The sequence below is a fragment of the Passer domesticus genome, chromosome 2 (genome assembly GCF_036417665.1).
Source record: "Passer domesticus isolate bPasDom1 chromosome 2, bPasDom1.hap1, whole genome shotgun sequence".
Lineage (NCBI taxonomy): Eukaryota > Metazoa > Chordata > Aves > Passeriformes > Passeridae > Passer > Passer domesticus.
Genome location: NC_087475.1, coordinates 4533924 through 4550898, shown reverse-complemented (window position 1 = coordinate 4550898; position 16975 = coordinate 4533924). Strand labels below are relative to the sequence as shown.

The 16975-nt window shown below is 44.8% G+C and overlaps 1 long non-coding RNA gene across 1 annotated transcript; it reads left to right on the top strand.

Annotated features, from left to right (window-relative positions):
* Positions 1-16625, top strand: LOC135292108 (uncharacterized). The gene is made up of 3 exons (XR_010354640.1): positions 1-342; positions 15401-15576; positions 16378-16625. It is a non-coding gene; the product is annotated as an uncharacterized LOC135292108 (long non-coding RNA).
* The last annotated feature ends 350 nt before the right edge of the window (positions 16626-16975 follow it).

The window sequence follows — 16975 nt, the reverse complement described above, 5'->3', positions numbered from 1 at the left end:
CAGGATGGGGCTCTCTGATGTCACAAAGGTCTCTGGCCACCACCATGTCCTGTGTCATAAAGGACCCTGGCACAGAGCGCCCTTGTCACCCTGGCACCCCAACACCAGTGGGGAGAGCCAAGAATGGGCCTGGAGCAGACCTGGCTTGGGGACTATTTTGGTTTTGCAGGGTTTGATTTTTGATAATTGGGGCCCCACAGAGGAGGCTGCTGTGAGAAGCTGCTGGAAGGTCCTACCATGTCCAGCAGAGCCGGATTTTGAAGATGGAGATGATCTGGAGATGGAGAAGCTGCTGGCCAAGGCTGGGCCAACGAGACTGGTGGGGAACCCCTCTGTTGTAAGGTATTGAAGAAGAAAATCAATACAAAGTGGGGGCACACACAGTTTTTTCCTAGCCAGAGAAGAGGAGGAGGTGAGAGCATGTGAGGGAAACAATGTGGAGACACCAGGCTTAGTGGAGAAGAAGGGGCAGGAGGAGCTCCAGGTGCTGGAGCTGAGATTCCTCTACAGGCTGTGGTGATCACCATGGTGAAGCACCCGAATCCCTGCAGCCTGTGGGGATCCACAGGGGATACAGAGATCCACCTGCAGCTCACAGGGGATGCAGAGATCCACCCACAGACTGTGGGGATCCATGGTGGATGCAGAGATCCACCCACAGCCTGTGGGGATCCATGGGGAATGCAGAGATCCACCCACAGCCTATGGGATCCATGGTGGATGCAGAGATCCACCCGCAGCCTGTGGGGATCCATGGTGGATGCAAAGATCCCCCCATAGCCCCCAGGGATCCATGGGGGATGCAGAGATCCACCCACAGCCCCTGGGAGAGGTGCTCATGCTGGAGTGGGTGGATGCCTGAGGAGGCTGTGATCGAGTGGGGGACACAGTGGAGAGAGAGGGCCTTTGCTTCCAGGCTGGAGCAGCCTGTCCTTGGAGGACTGCACCCTGTGGAAAGGGAGACCCGCAGCACAGCAGTTTTTGGAGAACTGTCTGCCCATGGGGAATTCACATTCCAGCAGTTTAGTCAGGACTGCTGCTCATGGAGCCAAGCTGGAGAAGTTCACGGAGAACTGTCTCCTGTGGGAGGGACCCCATGGTGCAGCAGGGGAAGGACTCCTCTCCCTGGGCAGGAAATCTCAGTGAAGAACTGACCAAAACCTCCATGCCCTGTGTTCCTGTGCTGTCAGTGGAGACAGAAGAGAGGTGTTGGGGGAAGAAATATGTTTTTTAAGGGCTTATTTTATTTCTCATTATCCTTCTCTACATCTCTTAGTAATAAATTCACTTTGTACCTCTAAGCTGACCTTGTTTGGCTCTTGGAGTGTTTTCTCCCAGTCCTCATGTCAACTCATGAAGCCTTTGTTAATTTTTTCTTTCCTCTGCCCAGCTGTGGCAGGGGAGAGTGAGCAAATGGCTTTTGTGGGTGCCTGGCGCTAGGCCAGTGTCAAATAATGACAATAACATAATTCTGTTCCATTAATTAGTATTCTGTCCTCTGTTGGTTATAGATTTCTCACTTCTCATGCTAATTAGTCCGTAGTTTTAGTATGTTTTTCAGACTTTCCAAAGCATACACTGGCTCGTCCTTAGTCTCTTCTTTATCTTCTGGTTTCTGCAAAATGTCCTTATGGTCCATAAATTCTGCATTCCAGGTATCCAACCCCAATAATACACCTTTCTCTCCCAGGATTTGTTCATTGAAGGACATCAGAGTTAATTTATCAAAACTTCCAAGTTCCAGCAATTTTCCCAAGGTGTGTTGCTACAAAAGGAGATCATGACATCTTGGCTAAATGCTGGTTAAAAGTTATGTAAGGCTAAAACACTGCTTATAATTAATACACCGGTTATGATTAATTAAAAACAATTAGCTGTAACTTAATGAATTTTTTTTTTAATAATGGAGCAGTTACTTCCAATCCTGGAATTGAGCAAGTTTGGTTATAATTCTGACTCAAGGCATTTACAATCACACCTTTTTTAAGGGCTCATCTGCCAGGCCTGCTGAACCCCAAACTTTCAGGCTTTGCAGTGAAAAGCCATGAGGATGACTGAAATCCATGGATTTGGGTATCCACTTAGGATTTTTGTGTATTTTCTAAGGAAACATCACCTGGCAGCACACCAAACAGATTGTCCCTGAAGAAGTTGTTTGTGTGATATATCATGGTTTTCAACTGATCTTGTTTGTGGTTTTGGCTCTTACTAAATGTCTCCTTGGTAGAAAAAGAATAACATCAATATCCTTTCCTGTTTGCCTTGAAATAAAGATTGAGTAGCACACCACAAAATAATACAGGAGTGCCGCAAAGCAAAACACTCCTCCAAAATAAAGAGTACTGTAAAGAAAGGCAGAAAGAAGTTTGAAACCCATAAAAAATAAGGACTGCACTGCAAAACAAACACTCTGGTATTTAGGACAGAACAGATTTCAAAAACTCAGCAAAAGCAGCCAGAATAATCTTCAGGAAGGTGTTATTAACATTTAAAACTCAGGGTTGATAATTCAACTGTGTAAGTGCTGCACATCAAGGTACATAATTAGCTGTCTTAATTGAGGGTTTGACTGATTGCCACAGGCAGCAACACAGCTGAAATGGTGCCACTGTAAGACTGGGGTCTCTCTGCTCTCTAGACTCTGTTTTTTCTGTCTTTGCTTCCTACCTGTTGTGAAATTGTAGGTTTGGATTTGGTTTAATTGCTGGGTTTAGACCTTCCTGTTCCTCTCCATGAATAAAAGCATTTTGCATGATTTTCTGGAGTACCTGGACATAAGGAAGACAAAAGGAGCTCCAAAAGCAATTTCAGGGTAGACCAGGAGCTGCTCAGATGACACAAGAGGTTGTACAAAAATTGGAGAAAGGAAAAGACAGACTCGGTACTGAAGATGGTAGGAAGAAAAGATAATTGGAACGCTGTAGGAATGAAACTGTTGTATAGACTTTACACTTCTGAATTTACACATTGTCCTTGGATGTGTGGCTTAGCTAAATTTAGGCACACTCTAATGATAGTTCTTTATTAATAATTAATGGTTTTGCTACATATGGATAAATATATTGTAGAAATGCAGTGAGAATGGTGCAGCTCTGGAGAAGTGAATGCTGTTGTGCAGCTGCAGATGCCTGCAGCAGTCAGACACATAGATCTCCTTCCCTAAAGATCTAAGCATCCATTAAATCCACTGATGTATCCCTAAATTTCTACAAAAGCAGAACACCAGGTCAGAGACAATCAGATCACTTTAGTTATCAGCTTGATAATACTTGTATTGTTCGGTTGGTGTAAGCAGAGTTAGTAGATATACAGAATCATTTGTCAGTGTTTATGGAATGCTGAATTCTGCAGCACTTGGATCTTCCCTCTGGTGGGACACTGTCTCCTCTGTCACTGCCAGTCCTCTTAGGGTGGAATTTATAGTTGTGCAGACACACACCATCAAGTTCATGGATTTCTTAAGCCTGGCCTAATCCTTGTTTCGAGGCTGTTAAAGACTCCACCTTTTCTTTATGAGTTTTGCTCTGATGTTCAGCTTATCCATGAGCCTGGGATAAACCAGTCTGCAAGTTCAGGACAGCTCTGTGATTTGTCTTTCAAGTGCCACCTTTGGCCAAACCATCCTCAAGAGCAACTTTTAGAAACCCTGAGCATTTTCCAGTCCTGGCAATGCAGGTGCTTCAGAGAAAACATCAGTTTTCCTCCTGCTCTCAGTATGAAACAGCACTTCGAGCTTGGTTTTCCTCAGCTCTGCTGCAGGAGAGAGTGATGTTTCCTCCCTCTTGGGTGTTTCTGAACCAGGATTAAATCAAGCAGACAAAAAATACAATTTTTTGCCTCATATTCTTCATTCAATGCATATCTTTATCCAAAAACTTATCTATCTATCTGATATATAAAATCAAGCTATGTCCAGCTTTCCTTGGCTAAGAAAAGGCAGCAAAATTTCCAGTGGACTAAAGAGAGCTCCCATAAAATCTGCCCTATTCACTGAATTTCACATCCCTCTCCCCCAGGCCTTCTGCCTGCAATAACAAACTTTATTTTGGGGGGAAATCAATCAGATTTCTTTCTGCCAGTGGCACCAGTGCACATTGCTGAGGCTGATTCCACTCCACCCACTGCAGGATTTTGGGAGGCTGTTCCTTCAGGTTCTCAGCCTTGAATGGAAAACATCAGCCCTCTGTGTACAGCTTTCCTTGTGAGCCATGGCAGAGAGCACCCTCTCCCTCCTTCTGGCATTGTGGCTGCCTGCAGGGACTTTTGTTTTTTCAATAAAAGCTGTGTCTCTGCAGGCTTTCTTCTTGCTGTGCTGATTTTCCACAATTCACGTTTCTCTGGGTGATCCAGGCTGGTTTTAAGCAAATTACTCAGTCCTACCATTGCCTTTCAGCTTAGGAAGTGAAAGAAATAAATTGGTATTTGATCTGTCTGCTCAAGGCAAAATAAAGATTTCCTGGGTTTGTAGCATGCAGATTTAAGGCCTGCCCATCCTAGAACACCTTGTGCAAATCTGTGGGAAATAGCAAAGGCAAAAAGATTTCTAGAAAGCTGTAAAAGCAGACTTTAGAAACAGAAAGAACAGAAAACTTAGAATTAGCTGTAGTCTGAAAGTAGAAAAAGTTACAGTAGTACAGTAAGTAAGGACATGAAATAACAGCTTGAATTTTAGGCTTAGCTAAGATAGATTTTAAGACTGCAGAAAAATATGCTTAACAAGAACAGTAGAAGGTTTAAAGCTTAATAATAAAGTATTGTGTACTGTTAATAAAGAGTATACAAGTAAGCATTGTGTGAAGTAGGTGTAGGTGTGCTTTTAGTGATTGGCTGTGCAAATCTACACATTTTCCTGTGTCCTGGATAAATCTGAGCCTGTGCCGTGTTTTTTCTGCAGTTTCCAGATGATTGTGTGGATTTAGGGGAGTCAAAACCCTCTGCACACACCTTCCACAGAAGTTATGAGCCAGAATTATGATTTTTTTCTTGCTCCTTTAGTGTTGGAACCCTGGTTAATGAGAATTCCAGACTTTCTGTGCTGCCAGGCACTGACCCCCAGGAGAACACTGCATTGACCTGAGGCCCTGGAGAAGCTTCCAAAATGGAATGACAGAACTGGGATTGTGGGTGTGCAGTTTGGATAGAAGTGTGTGATATCACAGGGTGGGAAACTCAGAGTTTAAGGGTTTAGAATGCAGTAACAGATATAAAGCAAGATGGAGGGTTTAGGGTGGAGGCTGCTCCTTCTTCTTCACCTTCTTCTCCCTGGGTTTGGCTGGTTTTGTGTTTCTGGATAAAAAAGTCCACATTGCGGGCATGGGTGGTTGGTTATTGGGTTAAAAGTAAAAATAATTTAGGTGTCATTTCTTAATTGGACAGTTTATCCTTAAAAGGCCTTGTAGAGAGAAAGAGACAGGGCTCCATTTTTAGTTTGTTAAAGTGCTGCAGAACTCAGAGTTTGTGAGACTGTAACAGAAGTAAGAACTAATAAACACCTGAGTTCAAAGAAGAAATACCATCTCACACATTTAATCCCAACCCTGGAGAAAAAAAAAAGGCAGCTAAACCTTGACATTTACACCACTTTGATAACACAAAACAGCCATGTGGCCGAAAATTTCCTTCACCAAAGGGACTTGGAGGATGGTGGGTAACTCTGCCACTGGTGGAAAAATCCCCCAGTCCTGCAAATCAGCAGGAATAGAACTATCATGAAGAATATATTTAAATACATCCCTAATAGAAATCTGTGTTGCCAGTACAAAGTCTTGTGGACTTGGCTGATTTAACCATGTGAGTGGTTTACAACCATGAATAAACTGCCTCTGTTGAGTGCCTTTTCTATTCAGGATAAAGAGCTGGTTCCCACAACCACTGGGAATGGTTTTATTTACACCTGGGAATCCCACAAGAGGGAAGGAGATTTTCTGTGAGCCTTCTTAAGATCATAATTGTTGATGGGATTTGTCTTGCCTGACTGCCAGGTTGATGTCTCATGTAAGGCAATTATCAGAGTTTCTTCCATGAGAGAGAAACTGGCACTTCCAGGGGGATTTCCTCCCATCTTTAAATGAAAAAAACCATGAAATGAATCACATTATAAAGGTGTTTTTACATTTCTAATGAGCAGAGAAGGAATTCAGATGATTTTACACATAGCTGGGTAGGATATTATAGGATATATGGAAAGGACAGCTCATTTTTGAGACATGTTTGTGCTCTGCTGTGATTTTTACAGGTGTATTTCCAAGCCCTGAAACTGGAGGTGATACTGGAGCTTTTTTGGGGCCAATTTTTCACTGACCTAAGAGCTCTGGTCCCCTTTGTCCCACCTCAGGGATCATCCCAGAGCTGGGTCCCAGGTGTGAGCACTGGGGCGTTATCCTGGGAGCTCTGCCAGACACAGATTGGAAGGGCTCTGTTTGCATTCCAAGTAGATTTGGGCTTGTTCTCTGTGTGGGTCGGGGGTAGAAGACACACTGAATTTTTGGACAATGTTTATTGTAACACCTCCTTGCTCAGCTGCTGCTTGAAATCCTTTTTTAAAATGTTGACAGACATTTGTAGCCATGTCTTTAGTTTAACAGGAATAGCAAATTTTGCAGGTCAACAGCAGACACTGGGCCCAGTTTTTTCTAGAAAACAAATGATATTGGAGAAACCTCTTTTATTTCTCACAACAGCAATTACAGAAGTTTTAATCTGGGGCTTTTGGAAGGGCAGAACATTCCTAGCTTGATTTTGGAATTTCCTTTTTCTCACATATTGTTTGGATTTGTTGGCTTAGTTTTAGATTGGTTTTTGGTGGTTTTTTTTTTTCATCTAAAGAATGAGAGGAATAAAATCCAAACTCTCCTCTGGGAAAACTGGAAAAATTTGAAATGGGGCCAGTAAAAGATAAGAGCCAAGAAGACTGCAATACAATTAAATTGTGTTAATTTGCAGATGATTATGCATATTTCTTTAAATAGTTCTGCAAAGTTCTCCCTCCACCCCAAATCAGTCTCTTCTCTTTCTTGGAACTTGTAAGAAAAAAAAACAAAACAGTAAGAAAACTATTGTTACCCTAAACCTTCTTAAGCTGTTCAAATCCACATCTGTTGTCTGGGGAATCACCTCATTTCCTCCTAAAATCCTTTGCATTACATCCAAGCCTTCTGGTCCAGAGTGAGTGTTTAGTTCAGGAGTTATTTCAGTGCTCTCTGGCTGAGATCCTGGTAATTTATATGATGTTAACAGAAAGTCACACTTGAGTGAGATGGGAGCTCAATAATAATTTAACCTCTCCACCTTTCCCCTCTCTAAGCTCTCAGGAGTGAGCGTGGCAGGGACAGGAGGGACAGAACCACTGCCAGAGGCTGCAGGTTTGGCCCAACACAGCCAAGAAGCTGGCTGGCCTTTGGGCAATCCACATCTTTCTCCTCCCAACCTTCCAGTCCCACTTTCCCATTCAGTTCCTGAACTCTGCTGCACTGGGAAAAGCATTTAAACACCAGGGAGAGCCCAAAATCCCATGTTGTCAGAACCCAGGACATCTCCCTGGATGCCCTGGATGGCTCAAGACCCTGGCAGGAAGCCAAAGACACTTGGGAATTCGATCTTAACCCATGGAGCAAATTACCAACTTTATATGAAGAATTACAAGTCACAAAAGTTTAAGTAACATAACAGTAGTTGTCACAGGGTGAAAGGTGGAATTTTGAAGAATTTGACTATATGAGGGTCTAGGGAGGCAAGATGGAGGAATTTGGATGTTGTCCTGTCCTTCTTCCTTCTTCTTCCTAGCCTCCATCTTCTTGGTGATGGTGGCACTTTGGGATTGGTTTAGACTAGGAAGTCACTGTCTAACATAGGTGATAGGTATTGGAAAATAACAGTATATATCAAATACATAGTATTCGATAGTATAAAAGTATAGTATAAAAGTATAAAAATACATAGTATTTGTAGTATAAAAGACAACACCAGCCCTGTGGGCAGGGAGTGTGCCTCAGACCGACCTGCAGAACCAACCTTGGCAGGCCAGACAGAAAATGTTTGAGATAAGAAATAATAAACAACCTTGAGAACAACAGCTGAAGACTTCTGATTGCTTCTCAGACAGCTGGGTTGGGGAAAAAAGACTTTTAACACACCTCGGGATCATCTCTACCAGACAAAACCCCGAGACCACGTGTTTCACAGACAGCTTCCCTCATCCAAGCACGTCCTTCTGACTGTACTTTTGCCAAACCAGACATGACAGCAGCCTTTTTTTTTTTTCATGTTTCATGGTTTTGATTTGGACATCTGAACTGAGAGTGAGGTGCTCATAAGAAATCTGTTTAATCACCTTTGATGGTCTGATCAATGACCCTCCTATAGCAGGACACGGAGAGGAATTTTCCCCTGGGATTTGTCCAGCTCATGTAGAAGTTGGGTCAAAACATTTCAGGAGATTGGGAAAAGATTGCTGAACATGAGGGGAAAATTAGCTTTGATTGCCTTTCTTCTTTTTGCTTTATTGCACATTGCTTGCTGGATGAGGCTCTTTGGCCTTGGAATGAACCCTGGATTAATTTTAGTGGAACGTGGGACCAGCTTGGAAATCAGCAATGTGAGCAGAATTTCTCTGCAGCCTCTCTCCCATGGCTGGACCTGGGGAGCTGCTGCCATCCCCAGCAATCTGTTCTATTCCAGAGCACAGAGAAACTCCCAGCTGTAGGCACTGCCTCCCCTGTGGGAGCTCCAGGATTTCTCAGAGGCAACCTGGATGTGCACAAGCACAAAAAAATGGGCTCTGAAAAGCCCAGAAATCCAAATATTCATCAGTTGGCAGAGCAGCCAGAGAGAAAGGCTTATCTGAAAGGGAACCTTGAGAGCAAAATTCAGAATTATGGAATGGTTTGGGTTGGAAAGCACCTTAAAGGTAATTTTCTTCCATGGCAGGGATACCTCCCACTGTGCCAGGCTGCTCCAAGCCCCAGTGTCCAGCCTGGCCTTGGGCACTGCCAGGGATCCAGGGGCAGCCACAGCTGCTCTGGGCACCCTGTGCCAGGGCCTGCCCACCCTCCCAGGGAAGGATTTCCTCCTAATACCCAATCTAACCCTACACTCTGCCAGTTTGAAGCCATTCCCACTTGTCCACATGTAGAAGAAGAGAGGTAGATCCATCACAGCCAATATTGGAGACCTTTTCTGGAGCTTTTGCTGCCTCCCAGCTCTGCAGAATTAACAGGTGGTTTTGGCTTTATTTGTCAAGATCTTGGAAGGAAGAGGCCACAGGGGTGGCCCCTGTGCTGGACACAGCCAGTCCCTGGTGTCTCCAAACCAGAGCCACCACTGGCCAATCTCAGCCCATCAGCCAGGCTGGAGCAGCCTCTGTGAGAACATATTTAAGGAAGGGTTAAAACCCAGGTGTGAGAGAGGAGTTAAAAGGTGTGAGGAGCAATTCAGGGCAGAGCAGGAAGAGGCCCAGGGGCAGAGCTGGGTGGGTGGCTGGCAGCCAGGTGAGGCCACCACCACAGCAGGTGATTGTCCTGGTGGGACTTGCACTTCCAAGGTTCTTTTGTAATTGCTGGCTTTGAACTCATCCTCTCTCCCATTTGTTCTGATTTCCTCTTTAATCCCAAGAAACTGTACAAGGTCAGTGAGATTCCTCTTGCCAAACTCATCTCTGCCAAAAATGAGGAAACTTAATCACCTACAGCTCCCCTTCTCAGAGTCTGTATCCTGTTACATCCCTCTGAAGTGGTGTATGCAAGGATGTTGTTTTTCTGCATTAATCTGGGGATCAAGTCTGACTTTTAACAGAGCAAATCCTTTATGCTCATAACAAATTCATGTGTGGGAGACAAAAGGATTCCCTTTTGTAAACTGCTCCTGAGTTCTTTGGGGGTTTTCCCCCCTTCATGCTTAACTGCTATCAGTCCTTTTGGGGTTTTTTTGGAAATAAAATAATGTAGAAATAATCCCACCATCTCAGGAGTCAACCTAAAAGATAAAATTCATAATTAATTTTGTAATTCTTGGTTACTATTTGCTGAGGGGCGATTTTAAGGCAGGAGCCTGAGCTTGGAAAAATCTTTGCAGGGCAGTGATGGTGAATCCCAAGTTGTTCCCACCTGGATGGACAGCTGCGTTCAGCATTGCTCCAAGTTCAGCTCAGGGTCACCTTCCAGAGCATCTCTGATTTTAGACCAAATTTGAAAGTGGAGGGATGTTGAGTTTTATCTTCTTTTTGCCAGGGTCTGGATTAAATGTGTGAGACTGTATTTCGTGTTCAGACTCAGATGTTTATTAATTCTTATCTATGTTAAAGTCTCACAAACTGTGAATTTTACAGTACTTCTTTCTAGCAAACTAAAAATGGAGATGTATCTCCCTCTTTATAAGGCTTTTAAAGAATAAACTATCTAATTAAGAAAGGATAACTAAATTATTTTTACTTTTAACTGAATAACTAACTACCAATGGCTCACAATGTGGACTTTTTTATCCAATGACACAAAACCACCCAAACCCAGGGAGAAGAAGGTGAAGAAGGAGAAGCAGCCTCCACCCTAAACCCTCCATCTTGCTTTATATCTATTAAAGTATTCTAAACCCTTAAACTTTGAGTTTCCCACCCTGTGATATCACACACTTCTATTCAAACTGCACATCCACAATCCCAGTTCTGTCATTCCATTTTTGAAGCCTTCTCCATGGCCACAGGTCAATGCAGTGTTCTCCTGGGGTCAGTGCCTGGCAGCACAGAAAGTCTGGAATTCTCAGTATCCAGGGTCCCAGCATTGGGAAACATCAGCCTTGTCTGCAGGATCCATTGACCTGTCCCAAGTAACATTAGACCTGTGGTAGAGGAGTTTCTAAAAGAAGTGATGACAAAAACAGACAGAAGAGAGAGATTTTGGGAGCAGAGGCACAGCTGAGGGAGAGAATGATGTGAGTGGTGGAGAATTGCAATGATCTGTCTGACCCAACTTTCTTCACACATTCCTTGGTGAAAGCTGGTGCTGCTTCCTTCCTGTGCATCCTGCTCTCTCCTCCCTTCCTTATCCCTTATTCCTTTATCAAACTCTAGGAAAAAGCCATGTACTCTCAGTTCTTCTACAATTCCTGACTGCTGTGACTGCAGGTGATTCTCGAAGTCAGAGGAAAGCCAGAGTGCTCTGGGAGTACATCCTGGTCTCTGTTACTCATCTGATTAACAATTCAGCATCTTGGCTGCAGAGCAGCAATGCAGGAGTGCAAGGGAAGCAGTTGATCATAAAGGCACAGTCCTGTTTTGTGTCAGGATTTAGCAAAGATGTGTTTTGTGCAGATTGAAACAGGTCACTGCATCCAAAACGCTGGTGATCATCTCTTAATTGGCATTGTTCCTTCTCTGCCACATGGCCCAGACCACCAGGCCCCCAGTGACACCTTGGGGTCCTCAGCCCATCTGCTGGGGTGTTGTCAGGGCAGGTTTTGGGGGGTTGCAGTCACCTTGAGTGCTAAACCACCCTTCTCACCTTCCTTGCTCCTAGGAACAGTCCACAGATTTTTGAGTGGTGAAATCCATAATCTGTGGCAAAATTCCTCATGGGTGACAGGTTTATGTATCTATGTAACTTGATCCCTGTGACAGGAATCAGAAATAGAGCTGGAAAGGAATGAACACAAAGGATGAAGCAATAAAATGAGTGATGGAGGACTTCCTGTGGGAATGAAAGTGTTCACGCAGTGATAACAACCAATAACAACCACCCTGAATCATCTTCGGGCTCTGAAGGTGGTTGGAGCTCAGTGGGATTTCTGTGGAAGAACAACACAATCACAGGACAACTGAGTTGGTGGGTGTCTTGGTTTGAAAAGACAGGTGTCTGCTAAGGAAGGCAGGAGCCTCCCCTGAAATGGAAAATGTAAACCCCCTCCCTCTGAATTGTTATAATTTTGAAATTAAGGGGCTCTCAGGCAAAGATATGGGAGCAGGAATAACAGTTCTTTACTAGGAAAATTTAAAATACAAATGCAACAGTACAAAAAAAAAAAAAAAAACCAAAACCAAAACCAAAGAAACAATGAAAGAGTCAGAGCATGCCCTGTCCCCTGTGGGTCAGGGTGGTGGCACAGTCCCATCCCATGGGGGCTCAGCCCTCCTGCAGTGCCAGCTGTGCTTCTGCTGGAGCAGGGATCCTGCACAAGGCTGCAATTTTCCTCTGCAGCTCCAGGGCTGCTGGAGATGGGCCTGCTCTTCCTCTGGGAATGCAGGGCAGGAGAAAGCTGCTCCTCTGGGAATGCAGTGGGCAAAGGCTGCTGTGCTGTTCCAGGCTCAGATTGTATCCAGGTAGGAATGCTTGGCTCCTGCCCTGGGCGGAGCATCTCCCCATGGGATGCTGGAATTGGATCAGCCCTGCAGGGACACTCAGTGGCCATGGACAGCAGAGATCTCCTGGAGGCAGGATTGGCTGTGGGAGAGAGAAAGAAAAAACTGCCCCATGAACAGCAGAGAACTGCCCCAGCTCTGACAGAGGGAAATTGAACACACACCCCCAGGCACAGTTTGTAATATGAGACACTGGGAAAGGCCACAGGGTGTGTGTGTCCTAGTCCAGGCCCTGCTGTTTCCAAGCTCTGTGTTCCTTCTATATTTCCCTTCTATACTTTCTCCATGTGTAAAACACCGAGGATTGAATTTTCCTGCTCTGTAAAGCTGAGTGAGATTTGGTGAATATCAAAGGCCAGGTATGAGTGTTACAACTCCTCGGAACCCCAGTGTTGTCTTTAGTTCAATGTGGGATTTGTGGGTGGGCAGGAATTTGAGTGAGAAAATATTAATCTCTCTTTGATTTTTCTACTTTTTTTCCCCCCCTTCTTTTCAATATGCTTATTCAGCTCCAAATCTGAAGCCACATCTTGATATGAAACAGTTTTCTAGGTCATTGTCCTCAGAAATGGCATCAGAAATGGGAGCTGTGGAGTGCTGGCATATTGCAGAAATCAAGGATGATGCTAGGAATCAACAGGAAGAGGATCATGGACTTTCCTGGATCCAAAAGTGCCCTCATAGTGTTTTATAACTTTGGCAATTTGTTGTGCCATGAGGGAACAAAATGAAAATGTTACCAAGGCTTTTCCTCACAAAGGTTTATTGGTTCACGGGGAGGTAATCAAAAGGAGAAGAAAGAAAAAGGGAAAACACATAAGTTCCTGCACTAAAAAAAGAATCCAAGGCAGGAGAGTTGTAGAATCTTAGAAGGGATTGAGTTGGAAAGAATCTTAAAAATCATCCAGTGCCACCCCTGCCATGGCAGGGACACCTTCCACTGTGCCAGGCTGCTCCAGCCCCAGTGTCCAACCTGGCCTTGGGCACTGCCAGGGATCCAGGGGCAGCCACAGCTGCTCTGGCAATTCCATCCCAGCCCCTGCCCACCCTGCCAGGGAACAATTCCTCATGGCCAAGATCCCATCCAGCCCTGCCCTCTGGCACTGGGAGCCATTCCCTGTGTGCTGTCCCTGCATGCCCTGGAAATTGTCTCTCTCCAGGTTTCCTGGGGCTCCTGCAGGCCCTGCAAGGCCACCCTGAGCTCAGCCCAAAGCTTCTCCTGTGCAGGTGAACAATGTCAGCTGTGCCAGCCTTTCCTGCCAGCAGAGCTGCTCCATCCCTCTGCTCATCCTGGAGCCTCCTCTGGGCTCTCTGCAGCAGCTCCAGCTCCTCCCTGTGCTGGGATTATTAAGTGCTCTGACTTCTTATATTTGATCAGAACTTTTGTTCTCTGACTCAAATAATTGCAAAAGCCCCTCCTCAGGTTTGCAGCCTGTTTGGGCTGCACAGGCCCCACAAATCTGCCCTCAGCAGGGTCATGCAGACCCTGCCTGTTTTCCAAGGACAGTGTCAGGGTTGTGCCATGGGTTAGAAGCTCCAGGCTCCCCATGTTCTGTTTTGCCATCCCTGATTTATCTGTTTCTTGTTCCACCTGCAGTGCTTTCCTGCTGGCCCTGACATCAGCAGGTGCTGGCAAGGGTCTAGAAGAACCCAAAGAGGTTCAAAGCCTCTGAGCACTCAGATCTTGTGAGCAGCACAATACTGGTTTCACAGCAGTTCTTTATCTTTGGGTCAAAGTGATGAATTACTTTTGGGAATAATACGAGATTTTTAAAGCCTTTTCCTCTGTGCACCAGTTTCAGACAGATGGTGACATTTCCCTTCATTATACTCCTAATTTTCCTAAGGAATTGACTAACCAAGTAAAAACGTCAAACCAGTTTCAGTGGGTTTGGGGCACAGATTTTTTTTTCCTCTCAACATAGTACCTGAAATCTCTTAACTTTTTTGGTTTTTTTAGGAGAAATTTGCATATGAAGGCAGGAGTGCTTGTGGTTTCAACTGTATCAAAGCAGTATTACCATCACAATAGATTAGAGAACCATAGGATCATTTGGGGTGGGAAAGACCTTTGAGACCATCAAGTCCGACCCTTAAATTAACACTGCCAAGCCCAGCACCAAACCGTGTCCCCTAAAGTCACATCTGCACCTCTTTTAAACATCTCCAGAGTTGGTGACTCCTCCACCACCAGGGCAGCCTGTTCCAATGCTTGACAACACTTTCTGTGAAGGAATATTTCCTAATATCCATATTCCTAATAATCCCCAGCACTGACCCTTCCATTACCATCCTTCCTGGGAGGATCAAGGGGTTCTGATGTTAAATTATAATGGATCCACACACAAATCCCACACCATCCTCTGGCTCTGGGTGCAGGCCCTGAATTCCTCACCCTGATTCCCTCCCTAGACACTTCCCAAGTGTGGGAAATGTGAGCCCAGAGAGCTCCCAAGGCCTCGAGCACACCAGCTCAGAGATAGAGATGGATACAGTGTTTGACCTAAGGCCTTGGAGAAGGCTTGAAACTTTAGAACAGAACAGTGAAACAGACACAAAATAAGAATACAAGATGTGTAGTTTAAGCAGAAATATGTTTCAAGCAAGTAGAAATATGCCTCATATAAGTAAATAAATATGTTAGGCTAAATAGTAGAAGATTTTAGAATTTAACAGTAGAACTTGTTGCAGAGTTGATAAAAAGTAGAAGATACAGCAATAAGTTTGTGTAGAGTTACATGATTGGATAGAAGAAGACACATCGTAGGAAATTGTGTAATTAGCAATTGGTTTTGAGGATGCTAACAGCTTTGTGGAAGTAGCTGATTGGATAAGAAATGTATAAAAGACATTGTAACTAGAATTTTAACAGCTTCTGATAGCAGGCTTCTAATGCATGGCTTCTAATGTGATGGTTTTGGAGGTAACAACCTTAAAGTCTCACTCTTCCTGGAGACTGCTTTTGCAATGAACCATCTTTTAAACACCTATTCAACCCTGTCCTTCTGTATCCTGGACACTCAAGTGTGAAGAATTTGTGAACTTTCTTTGAGGCAGATGCACCAGAAGAAACACCAGGCACCATCCCAACAGCTGGTGAAAGGAAGGCAGATTTGTGCCTGGGGAATTCATCTGCTTCTGCAGTGCTTCTCTGGAGGATGTGCAGCTGCTGTAATTGGGAAAATGTGTCAGAAATTAGATTAGGTTGGTTTCCAGTGGAAGACACCACCAAGGTGGGTATGGTGATAACAAGCCAATATGTCATCCCCATGGAGATTCACATTGTTTTTACAGGATTTGAGTAATTTGGACTCAGACCAATTTCCCCCAATAAAATGAATTCCAGGTATAACACAGATGCCATAATACTGTTAATCAAACAAGAGCTTAATCTGTAACTTTCCTCATGAGTGAGAAGGGCAATACAGACACAAAAATCACTGTGGTGATGGCTATAAATTATTGATCTGAAATACTGGATACTGACATTTGATGTCGTGGTATTTCCATTGATTTGAGGACTTGGATGATCCTTGTGGGTTCCTCCCAACTCAGAATATTCTGTAATTGTGTCCTGTGCAAAAACCCTGCTGCCTCCATCCTCCTCATTGCAAATGGTAATGAGAGTGACAACAAAAATCCTGTGGGAAGGGACAAATGCTCTCCAAACCTCAGCTGTGAGGTGACAGCCTGATAAAACACCACAGGTGAGCTGCTGAAACATGGAGCTGGAAGCCTGAGGGCTTTTTTGTAGGTTCGCCACATGCCTCTGGCAGATGCTGTCCCCTCAGGCATCTCTTTGTGCACCCCTGTGCTGTGGTTTCTGTGAGCATCTGGGATGTCCAGCACACCCCATGCCCTCAGTTTGACTGTGACCTGATGGGGACCTCTCACATAAGTGAGAATGTCCCCCTGAAACTTCCCCACACGTGAGGCACCCACATTTTCACAAAGCTCACCCTGCAACAAGTCCTTTTCTGATGGAATCTCCAGGCCACAACACAGATGGAAAATGTTGCTGTTCCTTCCCACAGGCTCACAGCCCTGGCAGGGAGGAAGACTATTCTGCCACCTCGGTGCTGAAGACTTTCAGCACTTCTGCTGCCTCCAGCAGGGATCCAATGGATTAGGCACAAAGAGAAAAATACATCCATTGTGTTTGTAACCTTAAGGGGCTCTCTGAGGATGAAATCCTGGCAAATCCACAATCTGTGGCAGTGTATCATTGACATAGTTCATCAAAGAACATTTATTCAATAAAAATTCCTTCTTCTGTGCAGAAGTGTGGCTGAAAAGTGACTGGAAAAGGTCCTGGGGGTGCTGGTGACAGGGGCTGGACATGAGCCCAGGGATACCCAGGTAGGCAAGAGGCCCCTGGCAGCTGGGCTGGATGAGGAATTGTGTGTCCAGCAGGAGCAGGGCAGGGATTGTCCCTCTGTGCTGGCTCTGAGAGGCCCCTCAAATCCTATGAGAGAACAAATTCTGTCCCTGGGACAGCTTTTACAGCAGTCACAGCCTTTGCTGAGGGGTGTTTGAGAGGAAGATGCTGATCTGTGGCACTTGGCTGTGGTATCCTGGAGCAGAAACTGATGTGCAATAATGAAACATTTGCCCGTGTTCAATTGCCAGGCG